This window comes from Hyla sarda, chromosome 6 (assembly GCF_029499605.1).
Source record: "Hyla sarda isolate aHylSar1 chromosome 6, aHylSar1.hap1, whole genome shotgun sequence".
In the NCBI taxonomy this organism is placed as follows: Eukaryota; Metazoa; Chordata; class Amphibia; order Anura; family Hylidae; genus Hyla; species Hyla sarda.
Window position 1 is genome coordinate 260681681 of NC_079194.1, and position 20424 is coordinate 260702104.

The 20424-nt window shown below is 40.6% G+C and overlaps 2 protein-coding genes across 5 annotated transcripts in view; one reads left to right on the top strand and one right to left on the bottom strand.

Annotated features, from left to right (window-relative positions):
• HRAS (HRas proto-oncogene, GTPase) overlaps positions 1-20424 on the bottom strand; it is a 158649-nt gene that overhangs the window by 122455 nt on the left and 15770 nt on the right. The gene's annotated exons all lie outside the window — the stretch shown is intronic.
• Positions 11201-20424, top strand: part of LRRC56 (leucine rich repeat containing 56) — a 188669-nt gene continuing 179445 nt past the window's right edge. The window contains exon 1 of the mRNA XM_056527096.1: positions 11201-11282. The gene's annotated coding sequence lies outside the window, so the exon portion shown is untranslated. The remainder of the gene's footprint in view (positions 11283-20424) is intronic.

The following is a 20424-nucleotide window of genomic DNA, read 5'->3' on the forward strand; positions in this document are numbered from 1 at the left end:
TTTATTGGATTAACAAGATTTTGTAGAGTCCAATAAAAAAGGCATTACAAGATACTGCAACTACCGATGATTTTGCTTTTTGCATCACTGGACTAATACGGCTATTCCTAACTAATCTATATATATATATATATATATATATATATATATATATATATATGCAAATCATAAAATGTTGCAGTATCTTGTAATATCTTTTTTATTGGACTAACAGCATTTTGTAGAGACAAGCTTTCGGGATTCCTCCCTTTATCAAGTCCAAAGCAAATCTAAGCTCACAAGCAGAAGACACGGGTTACATCTCACAAATATGCAGGGGTTAAGACAATAGATGTGGAGAATTCACACTAAGATGGGCCATAAATTGTCCTGTTATGGGAACATAGACCGAATAGATGAGGATGAATAAAAGGGGGAGGGAGGGGGGAGCAGGGGAGAGACTGGAGCAGGACATAGTGAGATGCAAAAGAGAACACAGTGCAGGATATAAGAGAATCCAGTATAGTACAGGTTATAAGAAATTTTGATAATGAGATAAGAAGCTCAAATCCACATTAAGTCCCCTGTTTTTCAAGTCAAAAAAACAGTATCATTTTGGCTTCAAATGTCTTTCTCTCGAGTGTTTTTGAAGTTCCCTCTCAGTATCTTGATTGTAAGGTCATGTATGGAATGGCCTGTTTGGGTAAAATGGTGTCCAATTGGGGTGCAGTAGTCATTTTCTTTATGGCGGTTGATGGAATGTCTGCGTAGATTCATCCTTTCATCCGTACCACGCGTACCACTGGTAGCCACATACAATCCGGCCCTTGAAGAAATACGAAAATTTATCAAGGACCTACAGCCGATATTGGCGGAAGATGAGATGCTAAAAGAAATCTTCCCTGAACCTCCCCTCTTGGCCTTCAGACAACCACACAATTTAAAACAAAAGCTGGTCAGCAGAAAATTACCTACAGAAAGAACAGACACAGAGAATGGGACCAAACCCTGCAACAAACCACACTGCAAACTCTGCCAACATATCTGCACCAAGGTGGAAGCCACCCACAACAACAAGACATATAACATTAGGGGACTATACTCCTGCACATCCCCAATTGTGGTCTACATGATACAATGCACCAAGTGTGACACGGGATGCTACATTGGTGAAACCGGCCGGAAACTCAACGAAAGGATGAATCTACACAGACATTCTATCAACCGCCATAAAGAAAATGACTACTGCACCCCAGTTGGACACCATTTTACCCAAACAGGCCACTCCATACATGACCTTACAATCAGGATACTGAAAGGGGACTTCAAAAACACATTTGAAGCCAAAATGATACTGTTTTTTGACTCGAAAAACGGGGGACTTAATGTGGATTTGAGCTTCTTATCTCATTATCAAAATTTCTTATAACCTCTACTGTACTGTATTCTCTTATATCCTGCACTGTGTTCTCTTTTGCATCTCACTATGTCCTGCTCCAGTCTCTCCCCTGCTCCCCCCTCCCTCCCCCTTTTTCTCATCCTTATCTATTCAGTCTATGTTCCCATAACAGGACAATTTATGGCCCATCTTAGTGTGAATTCTCCACATCTATTGTCTTAACCCCTGCATATTTGTGAGATGTAACCTGTGTCTTCTACTTGTGAGCTTAGATTTGCTTTGGACTTGATAAAGGGAGGAATCCCGAAAGCTTGTCTCTACAAAATTCTGTTAGTCCAATAAAAAAGGTATTACAAGATACTGCAACATTTTATGATTTGCATCTGCATCACTGGACTAATACGGCTACTCAAATTTACTCTATATAGTCCCAAAACAATGCAGCACTACTTATCTAGTCCAGAAACAATGATGGTGCCAGCGTCCAAAAAGACTTGATCAAAGTCCATCCATTGATAGAAACCAGAGACAGGCGCAGCACTCCAAAAAACAGTGTGATTTAATATCTCATGTCAGCATTACAACGTTTCAACTCCTCCTGGAGCCATTTTCAAGCATGCTTGAAAATGGCTCCAGGAGGAGTTGAAACGTTGTAATGCTGACATGAGATATTAAATCACACTGTTTTTTGGAGTGCTGCACCTGTCTCTGGTATATATATGAGAAAATAAAAACAGACATACATATGTGGTATCGCCACATGTGTAATTATCTGAAGTTTAGAAACAATGTAAAGGGAAAAAAAAAAAAAAAAAAAGCAGGTCAATGGCGTATACGTAAAAAAAAAAAAAAAAATACATAGTCCAAAAGTGCATATTTTTGATCACTTTGTATACCCTAAAAATTTTTTTATAAAAAGCGATCAAAAAGTCCCATTAAAACAAAAACGGTACTGATAAAAACTACAGACCACGGCACAAAAAAAAAATTAGCCCCAACACATCCCCGTATACGGAAAAATAGAAGTTATAGAGGTCAAAAGGACAATTTTAACATACTAATTTTCACACAAAAAGTTATAATTTTTTAAAACAAAAATCAAACATCTAAATTGGGTATATCATTTTAATTGTATAGACCTACAGAATAAATACTGTGTGTCTTTTTTTTTTTTTTTACCAAAAAGGTCTCGGTGTAGAAACAGAAGCCCCCAAAAATGACAAAATGGCTTTTTTTCTTCAGTTCTGTGCCCCAAATAATTTTGTTTTAGTTTTGCCGTAGATTTTGTAATGAAATGATTGAGGTCATTAAAAAGTAAAATTGGTGGCCAAAAATCAAGCCATATGGGTCTGTAGGTGGAAAATTTAAGGAGTTTAGTTTTTTCCTCCTCACCTCCTAAAAATCATAAGTGCAAAGATGAAAAAAATATGCGTTAAATTAAATGTAGAAAATAGTAAATCTGACAAAATCTGAGAAATAAAAATAAAAGTTATTTGCTGATAAATTCCTGAATTTCTGCTTACTTTTACATAATAGACCACTGGTTCCCAACCTTTTTGCTTGAGTACCCCTTGACAGTCCATTTCCAAAAATGTTAACCCCCCCCCCCCCCAATATAATATAGATGCTGTTATATTAATAAAGATGCTGTTATGTCAAATTAATATGCTTTATTTCCTCCATATTCTCTCCAAGACTCTTATCTCTCCCTATCTCCCCAGTCTTCTCTCATCAGTCACCCACTTCTCTTTACTATCTGGCCTAGACCTCCTTTCTCTGACACAATGCCCATCTCTTTACAAACTCCCCATGTGTATTGCCAAACACAGTAATAGTGCCCACTATGTCCACCCAAATAGTAATTAGACCCCCTCTGTGCCCCTATATAGTTGTAAGCCTTCAATACTGCCCTGCTTCGGTGCTTCTCTGCTCCTGTGTTCCAGGGACCTACTATGGCCCACAGCAGTAGGTCTTCAGTCTGGAGGAGGAGTGGACTACCAAAGCCAATGAGTAAAATAATTTCCACAGCAGCCAACTGTCCGTGCTTCTCCTCTACTGTCCTCCTGCTCTGCTTCTCAGGGCAGCGACATCAACTAGTACCAACAGCCACTGCTTACTCTCCTTAAAATCTGCCAATTTAAGATTAGGGAGCATGGGCTACTTTAGAAGCAGTGACCAGTGGCTGTGACTGCCATTACAGATTTTTTCCTGTGTATCCCCAGGAGAACTGCCAAGCACCCCAGGTTGGGAACTGCTGTTCAAGACTAAGGATTTAAAGGGGTTATCCACCATAAGGTCATTTTAGTAGTACATACCTGTCAGAACTGGGTATTTCCTTTTGAATTTCTTTGTCTAAACTACACATCCCATAGTTCCATTGTTTGTAAGTTTGAGGTAACTTTCCTCCCTCCCAAACATCAGCCACCCCACCCACTGAAACACACCTGTGATCCCTTCAATGCAATACACCAGTGTTTTCTAATCAGGGCTCCTACAGCTGTTGCAAAATGAACTCTCCCACCCAGCCATTGAAGCAGGACAGACTCCCTCTGATCACCTGACTAGTGATGTCAGGTCTTGACGCACAGCAAACTGGAAAATCCAGTGACATGAGTAATTTTGTATGCTGTTAAAAATAAATATTGAGACAATAATCACAGTAGAATTGTGAGACCACCGTCACACACAGGTACAGATAGTAGGTTATGAACTACACTAACATTACAGCCCCTGTAGCATAGTCAAAAAAAATTATCCTGGAATATCCCTTTAAGCCCATGTCAGAGGTTTATGGAGCCATCTAGGACAGGGCTATAAGGCTTCAATGCTCTCCTATTACAGGCTCTGTTAGGATCTGCATACATGGAGCTATTGCACTAATGCACATATGGTCTTAGGCTGCACTCACATCTCGTTTTTGCAATACGGTTCCTGTATCAGTTTTTTTTGTAAAAAAAAAACGTATGACTCATACCGGACCGAACCGTATACAACCGTATCCGTATATACCTCTGTATGGTTTTAAACCGTATACGGTTTGAAAACGGATGTCCGGTTGCATACAGTTTTATATTTGTCCTTAATTAAATAAAGTTGTTCTTGTTCTATTTGTGGGAAGAAATTTCGGCGTGCACTGCGCATGTGCAAACTGCAAAACCGTATTGTACATACCGGATGGAACCTTATGCACATACGGTTCAGTACGGTTCCCATAGACCACCATTTAAAAAAAAAAAAAAAAAAAAAAAACTATACGGGTTGTATCTGGTTTTTCACCCGGACCTAAAACCGTAGTAGACTACGGTTTTGTGTACGGGGAAAAAAAAAACCGGATAAAACCATAAATGATGCAAAACGTACACTACCGGATGCTACGATTGGCATACGGTTTTCTATGAAATGTACTATACATATGGTTCCATACTTTTTTTTTTACTGAAACAGATACGGGAACCGTATTGCAAAAATGAGATGAGAATGCAGCCTTACAGTAGTAATATGGCTGCATGTAACATTAATATTAGAGCTGCAAGACCCAAACCCTTTCCTATTCTACTGATTAACTAGAACAACAGAGTTTTGCAAATAAAATCCAATAAACCTTATCATTCTGCTGCTTCCGAAATCAGCCTGGCCTCTCCTTGTATTCCCCAACCCACAGTAGTCTTGGTTTCCATATTTAGCAGAGAGAGCAGATAAGCCTGATTCTACTATATGCTGGAATACAGTACACTGTCCTTACAGACATTATCTATACACTATACAAATGTTGCTTTGATCTTAAAAAAAAAAATATATATATATATATATATATACTGCCAAAAGTCAGACAATGAATATGTCTGTGTAAATGAACTAAGATTTAAACCAAAAGGTTTTTAAATTCTAGCAATATTAATGTGCAAACCTTTACTGCAAGCTTAGTGCAGGTTCACCATGACGATGAATGGAGCCTTGATAAGTGACAGTCCTGAGCTCCCACATGTCATTTCCCTACTCCCACATGCTGCTCTAGGAGGGTGTAGTTCTCTCAGTTGGTGAGCTTTAGGTTTGAATTTTGCCAGGTGACTGAAATGAACCCTGCTTCCTAAAATCTGAGGCCATGAAAAATATTTAGGAAAGAAAACTACCAACCTTCACTCCCCTTTCCTCACAGAGTCTGACGTGCTTGAGATCAATAGAATATCACATTGCATTTAGCTCCATTGGCAAATTGGCTTAAAGGGGTATTCCGGGATTTTTTTTTTATTTGACTATGCTACAGGGGCTGTAAAGTTAGTGTAGTTCATAATATAGTGTCTGTACCTGTGTGTGACGGGTTTCTCACAATTCTTCTGTGATTTTTACCCCAATATTTATTTTGAACAGCATACAAAATGACTGTTGTCTCAGATTTTTCCCAGCTTGCAATGCGGTCGAGACCTGACTCACTAGTCAACTGATGACAGGGAGCCTGTCTGCTTCAATGGGTGGAGAGAGCAATCTGCAAGTAATGCAACAGCTGTAGGCATCCTGATTGAAGACCACAGGTCTGCAGCTCATTTAGTTTCAAAGGGTGGGGTGGCTGATGTGTGGGAAGGAGGAAAATGGTATCATGGGATTTGTAGGCAAACAAGAAAACTGAAAACAGGAAATACCAGTTCACAGAAAGCTAGCCACAGTATTATGGTAATCTCACAACATAGCCATTTAGCCGAAGACAAGCGCAGATCCTTCCTAAGGATGTCCATTACTGTCTACCAGGTACGTACTAAAATCACCTTATGCTGGATAACCCCTTTAACAATGGTCCCTAGGATGGTCCCAGGATACAAACCAATATTTTTTGTACAAAATAAGAACAGTTTGGAGAAGGAACCTGTTAAACCTGAGACTGCTGGATCAGTTTGCCTATGAGGAGTGGGCCCAGAAACCTGTAGACAAGTGCAGAAGTCTCATTGAGACTTACAGAAGTCACTTGATTGCAGTGACTGCCTCAAAAGGTTGCGCAACTAAAGTTCAGGTACCATCACTGTTGTCCAGGCCAGTTTCATTATTTTGTTTTTCAAAATGACGGCAGTCACGCCTCCTCCCATAGACTTGCACTGAGGGGGCATGAACGTGACGTCACGAGCCTCAGCCCCGCATTGCCAGTCATCTGGCACGGAGCGAAGTTCGCTCTGTGCACCGGATGCCTGGGGTGCCACAGCAGAGATAGCGGGGGTCCCCAGTGGCGGGACCCCCACGACCAGACATCTTATCCCCTATCCTTTGGATAGGGGATAAGATGTGTAGGGGCAAAGTACTCCTTTAACTGTGTGGGACCAGGAATGTGATAACTTAGTTTAGACAATTGCATATGCGGCAATACCAAATGTGTGTTTTTTTGTTTACATTTTTTATTTTTAAGAAAGGGAAAATTAGTGGAGGGGGGGTATTTATTTAGTTGACATAATTAACACTTTTTGGCCCCTCCAGGGTCTTTTATCAGCCAACAATCGATTGCTTATGTAAATCAATGTAATGTACACTGCTCAAAAAAATAAAGGGAACACAAACAACACAATGTAACTTCAAGTCAATCACACTTCTGTGAAATCCCACTGTCCACTCAGGAAGCAACATTGATTGACAATCAATTTCACATGCTGTTGTGCAAATGGAACAGACAACAGGTGGAAATTATAGGCAATTAGCAACAAATAATCCCAATAAAAGGAGTGGTTCTGCAGGTGGTGACCACAGACCACTTCTCAGTTCCTATGCTTCCTGGATGATGCTTTGGTCACTTGAATGCTGGCGGTGCTTTCACTCTAGTGGTGTATAACTAAACTCCTTGGGGAAGTTACTCCCCTCAGGGATAACCCTGACTGAAGATTCCCATTAAAATAAAACTTAACTTTTATTTCATTAAGTAAAATATGAATTTGTGCTCAGTGGCCACTAGGTGGCAGTGGTGTATTAAAATTACAGCACTGTGTACATTCACGTTCTAATTAGTACATTTTAGTCTGTGCATCTGTACACTTAATAGAGATGGATTGCTGGGTGCATGTTTATTCTGTCAGCTGACTTGCAAGTACCAGCAATCCATATTATATTATATAACACGTGTCACGGTGCTGCGCTAAAATATAAATCCTCCTTCCTAATGTTTCGCCATTAAATGGCTTTTACAAAGGGCACAAGGCTGTCAGGGATGCGGGCTGCTGTTATTTATAGACTTGCTGATTTCTTAATTGTTCGGCGTCCCAGCTATCCAATCAGCGTTTGTGCTGTCTCTCCTACGTCATCTGCTGTACTTCTATTGGAGCACATGATTTCACTGTGTATACTAGTTGCGGCGCATGTCAGCAGACTTTATTCTTTCAGGTCTCTCCTATTGCATTTGCGCGTGCGCGCCGTATGTGGCGCATGTCAGATAACAGTTTATTTTTACTTGTCCCGTATATTCTGCGCATGATCACCCAATGTTCGCGCATTTTCCTGGATTTAGATATTACCCTCACAAATGGGGGTATTTAAGGGTTAAATTAACTATCCTATATTTTAAGAGGGCATATAAGTAACATGTGACCAAGTATTATTGAAATATCTCCAGCCGTTTGGAAGTTATGCAGTAACATATATTTCCCATTGACTTGTATGGGACTTTAAACATAAACCCTGCCCCTGGCAAATGGGGATGAGTAAGGGTTAAATCACCTCTCTTATGTTTGTTGTTGACATATAAGTAACGTGTGCCAAGTTTCATGTTAATATCTTTAGCCGTTTGGACGTGATGCTGGAACATACACACATACATACACACGTTGAGTTTTATATATATAGATTTTAGTGTAGTTTTTATTTTATACTCCATTTTATATTCATTCTTTATTCATTATGCCTTCATTTATTTGTTGGTGTTCTGTCCTGCCATACAACGGTTTGCTCCTTGGTAAGGACTTATGTTTTTATATTTTTCATGTTTTTGATTTATTACAGTTTAGATTTTATATTGCTCCATGCAGATTTCTGTATTCTAACACCGATGAATCCTCTGACTATAGGTACCACTGCCTTGATTCTATTACTTGTATTTATCCTATTCTAAAAATGCTGAATACGAAAAATCTTCATTTAGTCCATTCAGACTTCTACTAGCTAACCGATATATCCATCGGGTCTCTTCCTTTAACAGTATTTTATCAACATCTTTTCTTTCGCCAATCTTGATCTTCCTTAGGCCCCAGAATTTGATGGAATATTTTTCTTTAGTATGTACTCAAATGGTGTGTCCGCTCCTGTGCGGATAGTACTGACACGTTTGCTCACTCTTTTCCGGAGCTCCTGGATTGTTTTTCCAATAAACAATTTCGGACAGGGGCACTGTGCCACATAAATTACATTCTGCGTCCCACAGTTAAAGTCCCACATTGTATATTTTTAGTAAACTCGTTTTTTGTAAGTACCTACAGTTTGTACAGTGTCCACAGGGATAAGATCCCTGTGGTTGCGCTGGTAACCTCATCGTTGGGTTCCTCTCTTCATTCTTGTGATGACTCTGAACTAAAAGTTCTCGTAAGTTCTGTCCAACCAGGTCAGGCTTGGTTTTGGGCCTACTTTACTCTTCAAATAGGAGTCTGGCATTAAAATATGCCAGTGTTTTTAAGATCTCAGATTTTTTCTGAATAAGCATCATAGGTCCCTATGCATCTAATCAAATTGCCCTCTTTTTCCTCTTTCCTTTTGCTGTTCAGTAGTTCCACGCGATTAGTCCTCCTTGCTCTATTAAATGCCTGACGCATATGCTTTGCAGGATATCCTCTCTGCTTGAATTTTTTCATCAAGTTGTTACTCTCTGTTATAAAGGCTGTTTCCTCAGAGCAATTTCTTTTTGCCATAAGGTATTGCCCTACAGGGATATTCCTTCTTAGGGATGCTGGGTGCCAGCTTTCCCAATGTAAAAAAGTTATTCGTGGCTGTCGTTTTCCAGTAGATCTTAGTTTGGATTTTAAATTTCATGCCTACTGTATTGTGATTGAGTCTTTTTACAAATTCAGAAAACAAAGAAAGTGGCCATCCCAAAAAAAATTTAAATATCATCTCTGTACCTTCCCCAAAATAAAATGTGCTTAGTGAACAAAATCAAATCCTCCCCAAAACACATTAGTGCTCTCCCACCACAAATCATGCCCATGGCTGTTCCTTTAACTCTAGTGGTAGCATGAGATGGAGTCTCCAACCCACACAAGTGGCTCAGGTAGTGCAGCTCATCCAGGATGGCACATCAATGCGAGCTGTGGCAAGAAGGTTTGCTGTGTCTGTCAGCGTAGTGTGCAGAGCATGGAGGCGCTACCAGGAGACAGGCCAATACATCAGGAGACGTGGAGGAGGCTGTATGAGGGCAACAACCCAGCAGCAGGAACGCTACCTCCACTTTTGTGCAATGAGGAGCACTGCCAGAGCCCTGCAAAATGATCTTCAGCAGGCCACAAATATGCATGTGTCCACTCAAATGGTCAGAAAAAGACTCCATGAGGGTGGTATGAGGGCCCGATGTCCACAGGTGGGGTTTGTGCTTATATCCCAACACTGTGCAGGACGTTTGGCATTTGCCAGAGAACACCAAGATTATCAAATTCACCACTTGCGCCCTGTGCTCTTCACAGATGAGAGCAGGTTCACACTGAGCACATGTGACAGAGTCTGGAGACGCCATAGAGAACGTTCTGCTGCCTGCAACATCCTCCATCATGACCAGTATGGCAGTGGGTCAGTAATGGTGTGGGGTGGCATTTCTTTGGGGGGCCACAAGCCCTCCATGTGCTTGCCAGAGGTTGCCTGACTGCCATTAGGTACCTCAGACCCCTTGTGAGGTTGGCCCTGGGAACCTCTTAATACATGACAATACTAGACCTCATGTGGGCTGGAGTGTGTCAGCAGTTCCTGCAAGAAGAAGGCATTGATGCTATGGACTGGCCCGCCTGTTCCCCAGACTTTAATCCGATTGAGCACATCTGGAACATCATGTCTTGCTCCATCCACCAAAGCCACGTTGCACCACAGACTGTCCAGGCGTTGGCAGATGCTTTAGTCCATGTCTGGGAGGACCGCCAGCTCAACAGGAGCATGCCCAGGCATTGTAGGGAGGTCATACGGGCACATGGAGGCCACACACACTACTGAGCCTTGTTTAAAAAAACTGTTTAAATGCAGTGATCGCTTAAAGGGGTTATCCAGGAAAAAACTTTTTAGATATCAACTGGCTCCAGAAAGTTAAACAGATTTGTAAATTACTTCTATTAAAAAATCGTAATCCTTTTAGTACTTATGAGCTTCTGAAGTTAAGGTTGTTCTTTTCTGTCTAAGTGGTCTCTGATGACACGTGTCTCGGGAAACGCCCAGTTTAGAAGCAAATCCCCATAGCAAACCTCTTCTAAACTGGGCGTTTCCCGAGACACGTGTCATCAGAGAGAACTTAGACAGAAAAGAACAACCTTAACTTCAGAAGCTCATAAGTACTGAAAGGATTACGATTTTTTAATAGAAGTAATCTACAAATCCGTTTAACTTTCTGGAGCCAGTTGATATATAAAAAAAAAACTTTTTTCCTGGAATACCCCTTTAAGTGCATAATTTTAACAGTTAAATGACTGGCATTTGAGTGAAATCGATCATTAGCGAAAGGTGTCAGTTAGGTACAACGCTTTCTCCTGAATGCTCTGGCCAATTACCCCACCACCTTTTCTGTTGATAACTCTGCCTTCTCATAGGCCTGCTAAGGAACAGGGGATGAATATTTATAAAGGGGAAGGATCATCAGCAAAAGGGGGAAGGAGAGATCGTAGCATATACTGTACAGCAGCATCCTGCCTCCATTGCACATAAGGAATTACTATATTAGGCAAACAACTCTAACAGCTGAACCAATTTTTGCCAAGTGAGTAGCTTTACAGAGTCACCAGCACTATCTACCTGAATACTCAGGTTAGTGCATGTGATCGTGCTGTCAGTTTCCATTTAAAAGATGTGATTGGCTGATGAAGGAGCATTTGCTTGTATGTTGTCTGATGGCTGGGCCTATTATATAGCATAAAACCAAACCTTTTTGCCCTATAATCACTCTCTGTAATACATCCCTTACAAGACCTAGAGGTTTCTAATCTATATGCATGTGATTTTACCAAATGCTAGAAGAGCTAATGCACATGATAATGAGGCTAGGTTTCCACATAGATTTTTCAAAAAATGCCACTGTATTTTTTGAGCCAAAGCCAAAAGTGTATTCAAAATGAATGAGAAATATAAAGGATGGACTACGCCTTAATAATCTGCCAAAAAGAAATGCACTGTGGTAAGCACCATAAAAATGCCATAGTATCTATTATGTGGTAGATTGGAGTTGATTTAATTCTGTTTGTCTCCATACAAAAAGCAGCTTCAAGACTTAAGAGAACAATGTCTATAATTAGGGATTTTCCCAATACCAGTAGTGACACTCGCGGCGTCTAAAAATGCAGAAAATGCAATGCCGGCAGAGGTCCCGATCAGCTGAGAGAATGGCGGGAGGGCCCTTACTTGCCTCCTTGCCACCCGATCAATTCGAAGGCTCCAGTCAGACTCAGAGTACAAATAACACTGATCAAACCTATGCATCCCATCTTACTTCCCCATTAAAGGGGTACTCTGGTGGGAAAAAATGCCTTAATCAACTGGTGCCAGAAAGTTAAACAGATTTGTAAATTATTTCTATTAAAAAAATCTTAATCCTTACAGTACTTATCAGCTGCTGAATACTACAAAGGAAATTCTTTTCTTTTTGGAACACAGAGCTCTCTGCTGACTTCACAAGCACAGTGCTCTATGCTGACATCTCTGTCCATTTTAGGAACTGGTACAGAGCAGCATATGTTTTTCTCCTACTCTGCTGACATCTCTGTTCATTTTAAGAACTGTCCAGAGAGCTCTGTGTTCCAAAAAGAAAATAATTTTCTCTGTAGTAGTCAGTAGTTAATAAGTACTGGAAGGATTAAGATTTTTTTTAATAGAATAATTTACAAATCTGTTTAACTTTCTGGCACCAGTAGATAAAAAAAATTAAAAAAAAATAAAGTTTTCCACCGGAGTACCCCTTTAACTCTATATTTCAATTTTTTTCTTTCATCTGACTCACCCCTTTTTCTCTTTATTCTTTTTTATTCCTTTTATTTTTCCCAAATTTTTTCCTCTTATCCTAGTTATCTTTCCCTTCTACTAACTTTATCTCAGACTATATTCTATCATTCGTCCACTTATTCTACCAATTTTATTCCTTTTTTATAGACATTAATAACATTAATGCTTATGAAGAAATATAAAATCCCATCCCTTCCCCAATATCGCGCCACACCCCTACCCCTTAATTCCCTGGTTGAACTTTATGGACATATGTCTTTTTTCGACCGTACTAACTATGTAACTATGTAACATATAACCTTCTCCTCCACTGATTTACATTGTGGAACGCAAAATGCATTCCACTTACCCGGATATCCAGTTTTATGCCGCCTGGTATACACACAGTGGAACGAACTCTGCGTTCTACGGTGCGGATCATGTGATCCCCGAACTTCCGGTTTCTTTCCACGGATCGGCAATTGCGGACTGGCACATACAGGAACTATTTACATATACTGGTGTCCCCTATTTCCCTGTAACATTATTAATTATATCATACCCCACTCCACTACCACCAATACCTTTATCTATTACTCCTTTTGACCGCGATCTGCAGTCTAACAGACCGGAAGTGACATCACTTCCTTGACCCCATATGATGCTGTTCTCTCCCAGTGTTCCACATGCCTTGATACTATTTTAGCATGATTTGCCCTCATGTGTTATATTCACTGTGTGAGATATACTGATCTCCGCTCGTTTATATACATCCAGAATAGATGTGCATATAGGCTTTTATATGTTTTCACACCTGCTTGTTTTAATGATTCCTTATGACAATTTGTCATATTTTATTTGATTTATTTTGCATTACTACACAAATAGTAATTTTTTTCTATATTTTTTTTAAATATATTTTAGCATAATACACTTAGGTGGTACTTATAATTTCTATTAGCTCCTGTAATTTTCCTTAGTGTCATTGTTACTAGATATATTTTTCTGATTTTTGTTTATGTTCGTATAATTCTTAGGTCTGATGAAGGTCCAATGTGGACCGAAACATCATAATTTGTTGGAGTGCAAATAAAGTTACCTTGATTCAATTTGAAAGTGGTGTGCTAAGTTTTGGGGACTAAAAACAAAAAAAAAAAATAAGTGTAAAAAAAAATTTTTTTTTTTAAAAGTTAACAAATGTGACTTAACCCCTTCCCTAATAAAAGTTTGAATCAACCCCCTTTCCCCATAAAAAAAAATGTAAATAAAACAAAAACATGTGGCATCGCCGTGTGCGTAAATGTCTGAACTATAAAAAATACAACATTAATTAAACCACATGGACAATGGCGTATGCGTAGGAGAAATACAGTCCAGAATTGCGCACATTTTGGTCACTTTGCATACACACAAAAAAAAATTTTTTTTATTAAAAAAAAAAAAAAAAAAAAGGCGATCGAAAAGTCCCATCAAAACAAAGATAGGGCCGATAAAAACTACAGACCACGGTGCTAAAAAATTAGCCCTCACACATCCCCATATATACGGGGAAAAAAAAAAAAAAGTTATAAGGGTCAGAAGGATGACATATTTAACCTGTTAAGGAGGTAGGGCTTACCTGTACGCCATACGTCCGGTCCCGGTGTTAAAAACGGGGTCACACCGCATCACACCAGGTCGGTCCCGGCTGCTATTCATAGCCAGAACCCTGGGCTAACAGCTATTAACCCTTCAGACGCGGCAATCAAAGTTGACCGCCGTGTCTGAAAGTGAAAGTAAACGCTTCCCGGCAGCTCAGTCGGGCTGATCGGGACATCGTGATAAAATCGCGATGTCCCGATCAGTTAGGACACGAGCGGAGACCCCTTTACCTTGCTCTGTCGTGTCTGATCTGGGTTTGATCTGGGTTTGATTGCTCCAAGCCTGAGCTACAGGCTTTAGCAATCGAGCCCCTATCTCGCTGATCCATGCAAAGCTAAGACTTTGCAAGGATCAGCATAAGAGATCAGAGTGTGCAGTGTGTTGGGAGCTATAGCACTGCAAAAAAAAAAAAAAAGTTAACAAAGGTCATTTAACCCCTTCCCTAATAAAAGTTGGAATCACCCCCCTTTTTGCCATAAAAATAAAATAAAATGTGTAAATAAAAATAGACATATGTGGCCTGTGCGCAGAAAAATAAAAAAGTTATAGGGGTTAGAAGCTGAGAATTTTTAGTATATAAATTTTCCTGCATGTAGTTATGATTTTTTTCCGAAGTATGACAATATCAAACCTATATAAGTAGGGTATCAATTTAACCGTATGGACCTACAGAATAAAGATAAGGTGTTATTTTTACCGAAATATGCACTGCGTAGAAACGGAAGACCCCAAAAGTTACAAAATGAAATTTTTTCTTCAATTTTGTCGCACAATGAAATTTTTTTCCGTTTCGCCGTAGATTTTTGGGTAAAATGACTAATGTCACTGCAAAGTAGAATTGGTGGCGCAAAAAATAAGCCGTCATATGGAATTTTATGTGCAAAATTGAAAGAGTTATCAGTTTTAGAAGGTGAGGCGGAAAAAATGAAAATGCAAAAACGGAAAAACCCTGCGTCCTTAAAGGGTTAACCCCTTAACGACGGAGGACGTATATTTAAGTCCTCCGCCGGCTCCCGCGATATGCCGCAGGGTCACGCAGCGGCTATCAAGGCCAATCGAGGTGATGCCCTGTATTAACCCTTCAGACGCAGCGATCAAAGCTGACTGCCGCATCTGAAATGGAAGTGAAACTATCCCAGCTGCTCATTCGGGCTGTTCGGGACAGTCGCGGTGAAATCGCAGCATCCCGAACAGCTTGCAGGACACCGGGAGGGCCCTTACCAGCCTCCTCGGTGTCCGATCGGCGAATGACTGCTCCGTGCCTGAGATCCAGGCAGGAGCAGTCAAGCACCGATAACACTGATCACAGGCGTGTTAATACACGCCAGTGATCTGCGTAAAAGATCAGTGTGTGCAGTGTTATAGGTCCCTATGGGAGCTATAACATTGCAAAAAAAAAGTGTTAAGAAAAGGTCATTTAACCCCTTCCCTAATAAAAGTTTGAATCACCCCCTTTTATTTTATAAAAAGTGATCAAAAAGTTCGATCAAAACAAAAATGGTACCGATAAAAACTTCAGATCACGGCGCAAAAAATGAGTTCTCCTACCGCCCTGTACATGGAAAAATAAAAGTTATAGGGGTCAGAGGAGGACATTTTTAAACATATACATTTTCCTGCATGTAGTTATGATTTTTTCCAGAAGTATGACAAAATGAAACCTATATAAGTAGGGTACCATTTTAACCGTATGGACCTACAGAATAATGATAAGGTGTCATTTTAATCGAAATATGCACTGCGTAGAAACGGAAGCCCCAAAAAGTTACAAAATGGCGTTTTTTCTTCGATTTTGTCGCACAATGATTTTTTTTTCCGTTTCGCCATGAATTTTTGGGTAAAATGACTAATGTCACTGCAAAGTAGAATTGGTGACGCAAAAAATAAGCCATAATATGGATTTTTAGGAGGAAAATTGAAAGGGTTATGATTTTTAAAAGGTAAGGAGGAAAAAACGAAAGTGCAAAAACTGAAAAACCCTGCGTCCTTAAGGGGTTAAAAGGGGTACTCCCCTGGAAAAAAAAAAAATTTTAAATCAACTGGTGCCAGAATGTTAAACAGATTTGTAAATTACTTCTATTAAAAAAAATCTTAATCCTTCCTGTACTTATCAGCTGTTTTATGCTCCACAGGAGCATAAATTCTTTTTGAATTTCCTTTCAGTCTGGCCACAGTGCTCTCTGCTGACACCTCTGTCCATTTTAGCAACTGTCCAGAGTAGGAGAAAATTCCCATAGCAAACCTCTCCTGCTCAGGACAGTTCCTGAAATGGACAGAGGTATCAGCAGTGAGCACTGTGGCCAGACTGAAAGGAAATTCAAAAAGAAAAGACATTTCTGTGGAGCATAAAACAGCTGATAAGTACAGGAAGGATTAAGATTTTTTTTTAATAGAAGTAATTTACATATCTGTTTAACATTCTGGCACCAGTTGATTAAAAAAAAAAAAAATTATATATATGTTGTCCAGGGGAGTACCCCTTTAAACATGCAAATTTTCTTTAAAAAAAAAATGTAATTTTTTTAAAAAGTAGTAAAACAAAATAAAACCTATATAAGTTTGGTATTATTTTAATCGTATGGACCTACTGCGTAGAATGGAAAGACCACAAAAGTTACAAAATGGCATTTTTTTATTTTTTTGCCCCACAAATAATTTTTTTTTTTTTGTTTCACCATAGATTTTGTGGTAAATTGACTGATGTCATTACAAAGTACAATTGGTGGCACTAAAATCAAGCCCTCGTGTAGGTCTGTAGGTGGAAAATTAAAAGGAGAACTCCGCGATTTACAAATTATCCCCTTTCCTAAGGACAGGGGATAAGTGTTAGATCGCTTGGGGTCCAACCACTGGGGCCCCCAGCGATCTCCAGAAGCTGTGGCCGACACACCCCCTTCATGCAGTTCTATGGCAGAGCCGGAGATTGCCGAGAGCTGCGCTTCAACTCCACCATAGAACTGTATGGAGGGGGCGTGACGGCCGCCGCTTCCGGCGGTGGTGGTCGAAAATACCCGTTCCATGCAGGTCGGACCCCCAGCGATCTAACACTTATCTCCTATCCTTAAGATAGGGGATAAGTTGTTACATCCTGGTGGTATCCTTTAACCCCTTAAGGACCAGGTTTTTGTTTTTTGCACTTTCGTTTTTTCCTCCTTACCTTTAAAAAAATCATAACTTTCAATTTTGCACCTAAAAATCTGTATTATGGCTTATTTTTTGCACCACCAATTCTACTTTGTAATGACATCAGTCATTTTACCCAAAAATCTACGGCGAAACGGAAAAAAAAATCATTGTGCGACAAAATTGAAAAAAAAAATGCAATTTTGTAACTTTTGGGGGGCTTCCGTTTCTACGTAGTACATTTTTCGTAAAAAATGACACCTTTTCTTTATTCTCTAAGTCCATACGGTTTGATTTTGTATTACTACTGAAAAAAAAATCATAAAAACATGCAGGAAAATGTATAAGTTTAAAATTGCCATTTTCGGAGCCCTATAACTTTTTTATTTTTCCATGTTCAGGGCGCTATGAGGGCTCATTTTTTGCGCCGTGATCTGAAGTTTTTGTCGGTACCAATTTTGCATTGATCGGACTTTTTGATCGCTTTTTATTCATCTTTTCATGATATAAAAAGTGACCAAAAATACGCTATTTTGGACTTCGGACATTTTCACACGCGGCAATACCACATATGTTGATTTTATTTACACAGTTTTTTTTTTTATTCTTGGAAATGCCGGGTGATTCAAACTTTTATTAGGGGAAGGGATAATTGAAAGGGTTAATGATTTTTTTACACTTTTCTTATGCCATATTATAGCCCCCAGGGGGGAGGGGGCTATAACATTGCATGTACTGATCTTTACCACTGATTGATGCATCTCCATAGGAATGCATCAATCAGTGTTTTCGGCGATTGAATGCTCAAGCTTGGATCTCAGGCTTGAAGCATTCATTCGGCGATCGGACAGCACAGGAGAAGGTAAGAGACCTTCCTCCTGTGCTACATCTGTTCGGGATGCCGCGATTATACCGCGGCGATCCCGAACAGCTCCCTGAGCTAGCCGGGCACTTTTACTTTCACTTTTAGCCGCGCGGCTCAGCTTTGAGCACACGGCTAAAGGGTTAATAGGGCGCAGCACCGCAATCAATGCCGTGCGCTATTAGCGGCGGGTCCCGGCTTCACTATGACGCCGGGCCCACCATGATATAAAGCGGGGTTACAGTGTAACCCCGCGTTATATCACAGGAGCGGGACTAGGGGCGTAAGGTTAAAAGTGTTATGATTTTTAGAAGGTGACGTGGAACACATTAAAGTGCCAAAATGAAAAAACCCTGTGTCATTAAGAGGTTAAAAAAAAAATGATTTTAAAATTTTTGACTGCCCCACAGGGCACTGTGTACTGCCTGTCACCCAGCTTTCCCAGTCTCCAGCGCTGTGTGTCCTTTGTTGTGCATTGATCAGGATCCCAGAGATCGGACCCTCACCAATCAGCATGTTACCCCCCTTTTCCCTTTTGGATAACATGCTGGGATGGTAATACCCCTTTAAAAGCTGGAAAAGTACTATGTACTACCTGTCACCTAACTTACTAGGAAAGCTGGGTGACAGGCAGTCACAGTACTTTTCCAGCTTTTGTTACCCAGCCTTCCCAGTCTCCTGACATAGTCTCTAGCAGAATTTTTGCGCCGGAGACATCTGGTCTGGAAATTCAAATGTCGGTGTCCGGAAAAAAAATAAATAAATAAATAAATAAATAAAAAATATGCCTATTCTTTCTGGGGACTCTGCACAGAAATGAATGGCAGTCTATGAGACCTTGCATTTCCGAGTGGTCCTAGCGTGGGTCCTCGGATGCAATTTGTGTGTGTGACATTTTTATGTGCGGACATTGCCCCGTGTGAACATAGCCTTATACTACATCTTTTGCCCACTGCTCTTGTGCAAGCAAAGTGATGTCACTCCACCTTGCTGGGCGGGGATTGGGACAGGTGTCCTGTGGCTAACAAGCATATTAGAGAGTAGGCGGCTTGGACAGCTGTCTGAACCAGCCACTTTTTAATCTGTACAGAGAGTGCGGCTGGCCTACTGCACCTCTGTGAAACCTGTCGGTGGGGGAGTCTTGCCGGCAGGTATCAGAGACCTCTGCACGAGTACAAGTACGAAATGTCCAGTATCTGTCCTGATACCAGTATTGGTACTGGGACATCCTAATCCATAATATTTTAATACACTGTTAGACTATTGGACATCATCTGGAACTTTAAAGGGGTACTCCACCCCTAGACATCTTATCCCCTATCCAAAGGATAGGGGATATGATGTCTGATCACTGGGAACCCCCGCGATCTCTCCTGCAGCACCCCATCATCTGCTACACAGAGCAAACTACGTTCCGTGCCTGATGACGGGCGATACAGGGGCCAGAGTATCGTGACATCACTGCCCCGTCCTCTCGTGATGTCACGGCCTGCCCCTCAACGCAAGTCTATGGGAGGGGCAGTGGTGGCCGTCACATACAATGTCGGCAGATAAGAACCATTTGGCCCATCTAGTCTTCCCAATAATCTGAATCCTATCAATAGTCCCTGCTATCTTATATGAAGGATAGCCTTATGCTTATCCCATGCATGCTTAAACTCCTTCACTCCCATAGACTTTTATTGAGGGGGCAGGCCATAACGTCACGGGGGGGCGGGGCTGTGACATCACAATACCCTTGCCCCTGTATCACCAGTCATCATCAGGCACGGAGCGAAGTTCTCTCTGTGCAGCAGACTGCAGGGGGTGCTATAGGAGAGATCGTGGTGGTTCCCAGCGATCAGACATCTTATCCCCTATCCTTTGGATAGGGGAAAATATGTCCAGGGGCGGAGCACCCCTGGAATAATTTATTATAACAAGCATTGGTCAGGACAAATTCATCACATGGCCACATCAGCATGGTGCCAGTTTAGATGCAAGAAGTCGCACTTGATATATCACTATTCACTGCAAAAACTCTTCTCAAGTGGTTCTAAAATGCTCTAAACGAAAAGTCACACGGAAATGGCTGCGACAAATTTAGACCAAAAACAAAACAGGTAAACAGTTTGATGAATTCCCGCAATGTGATAATTTAAATGCCCACACAAAAGATATGATCAGCGGATGAACAAGGGGATTTTCTTCCACTTATAACTGGCCCTTTAACATGGGCCAAGTATTGGAACAGTGATCCTATTGAAGCTCATTCAGCCAATCCATGTAAAGTACCTTTAGGGTCTATTCACACGTACAGTAT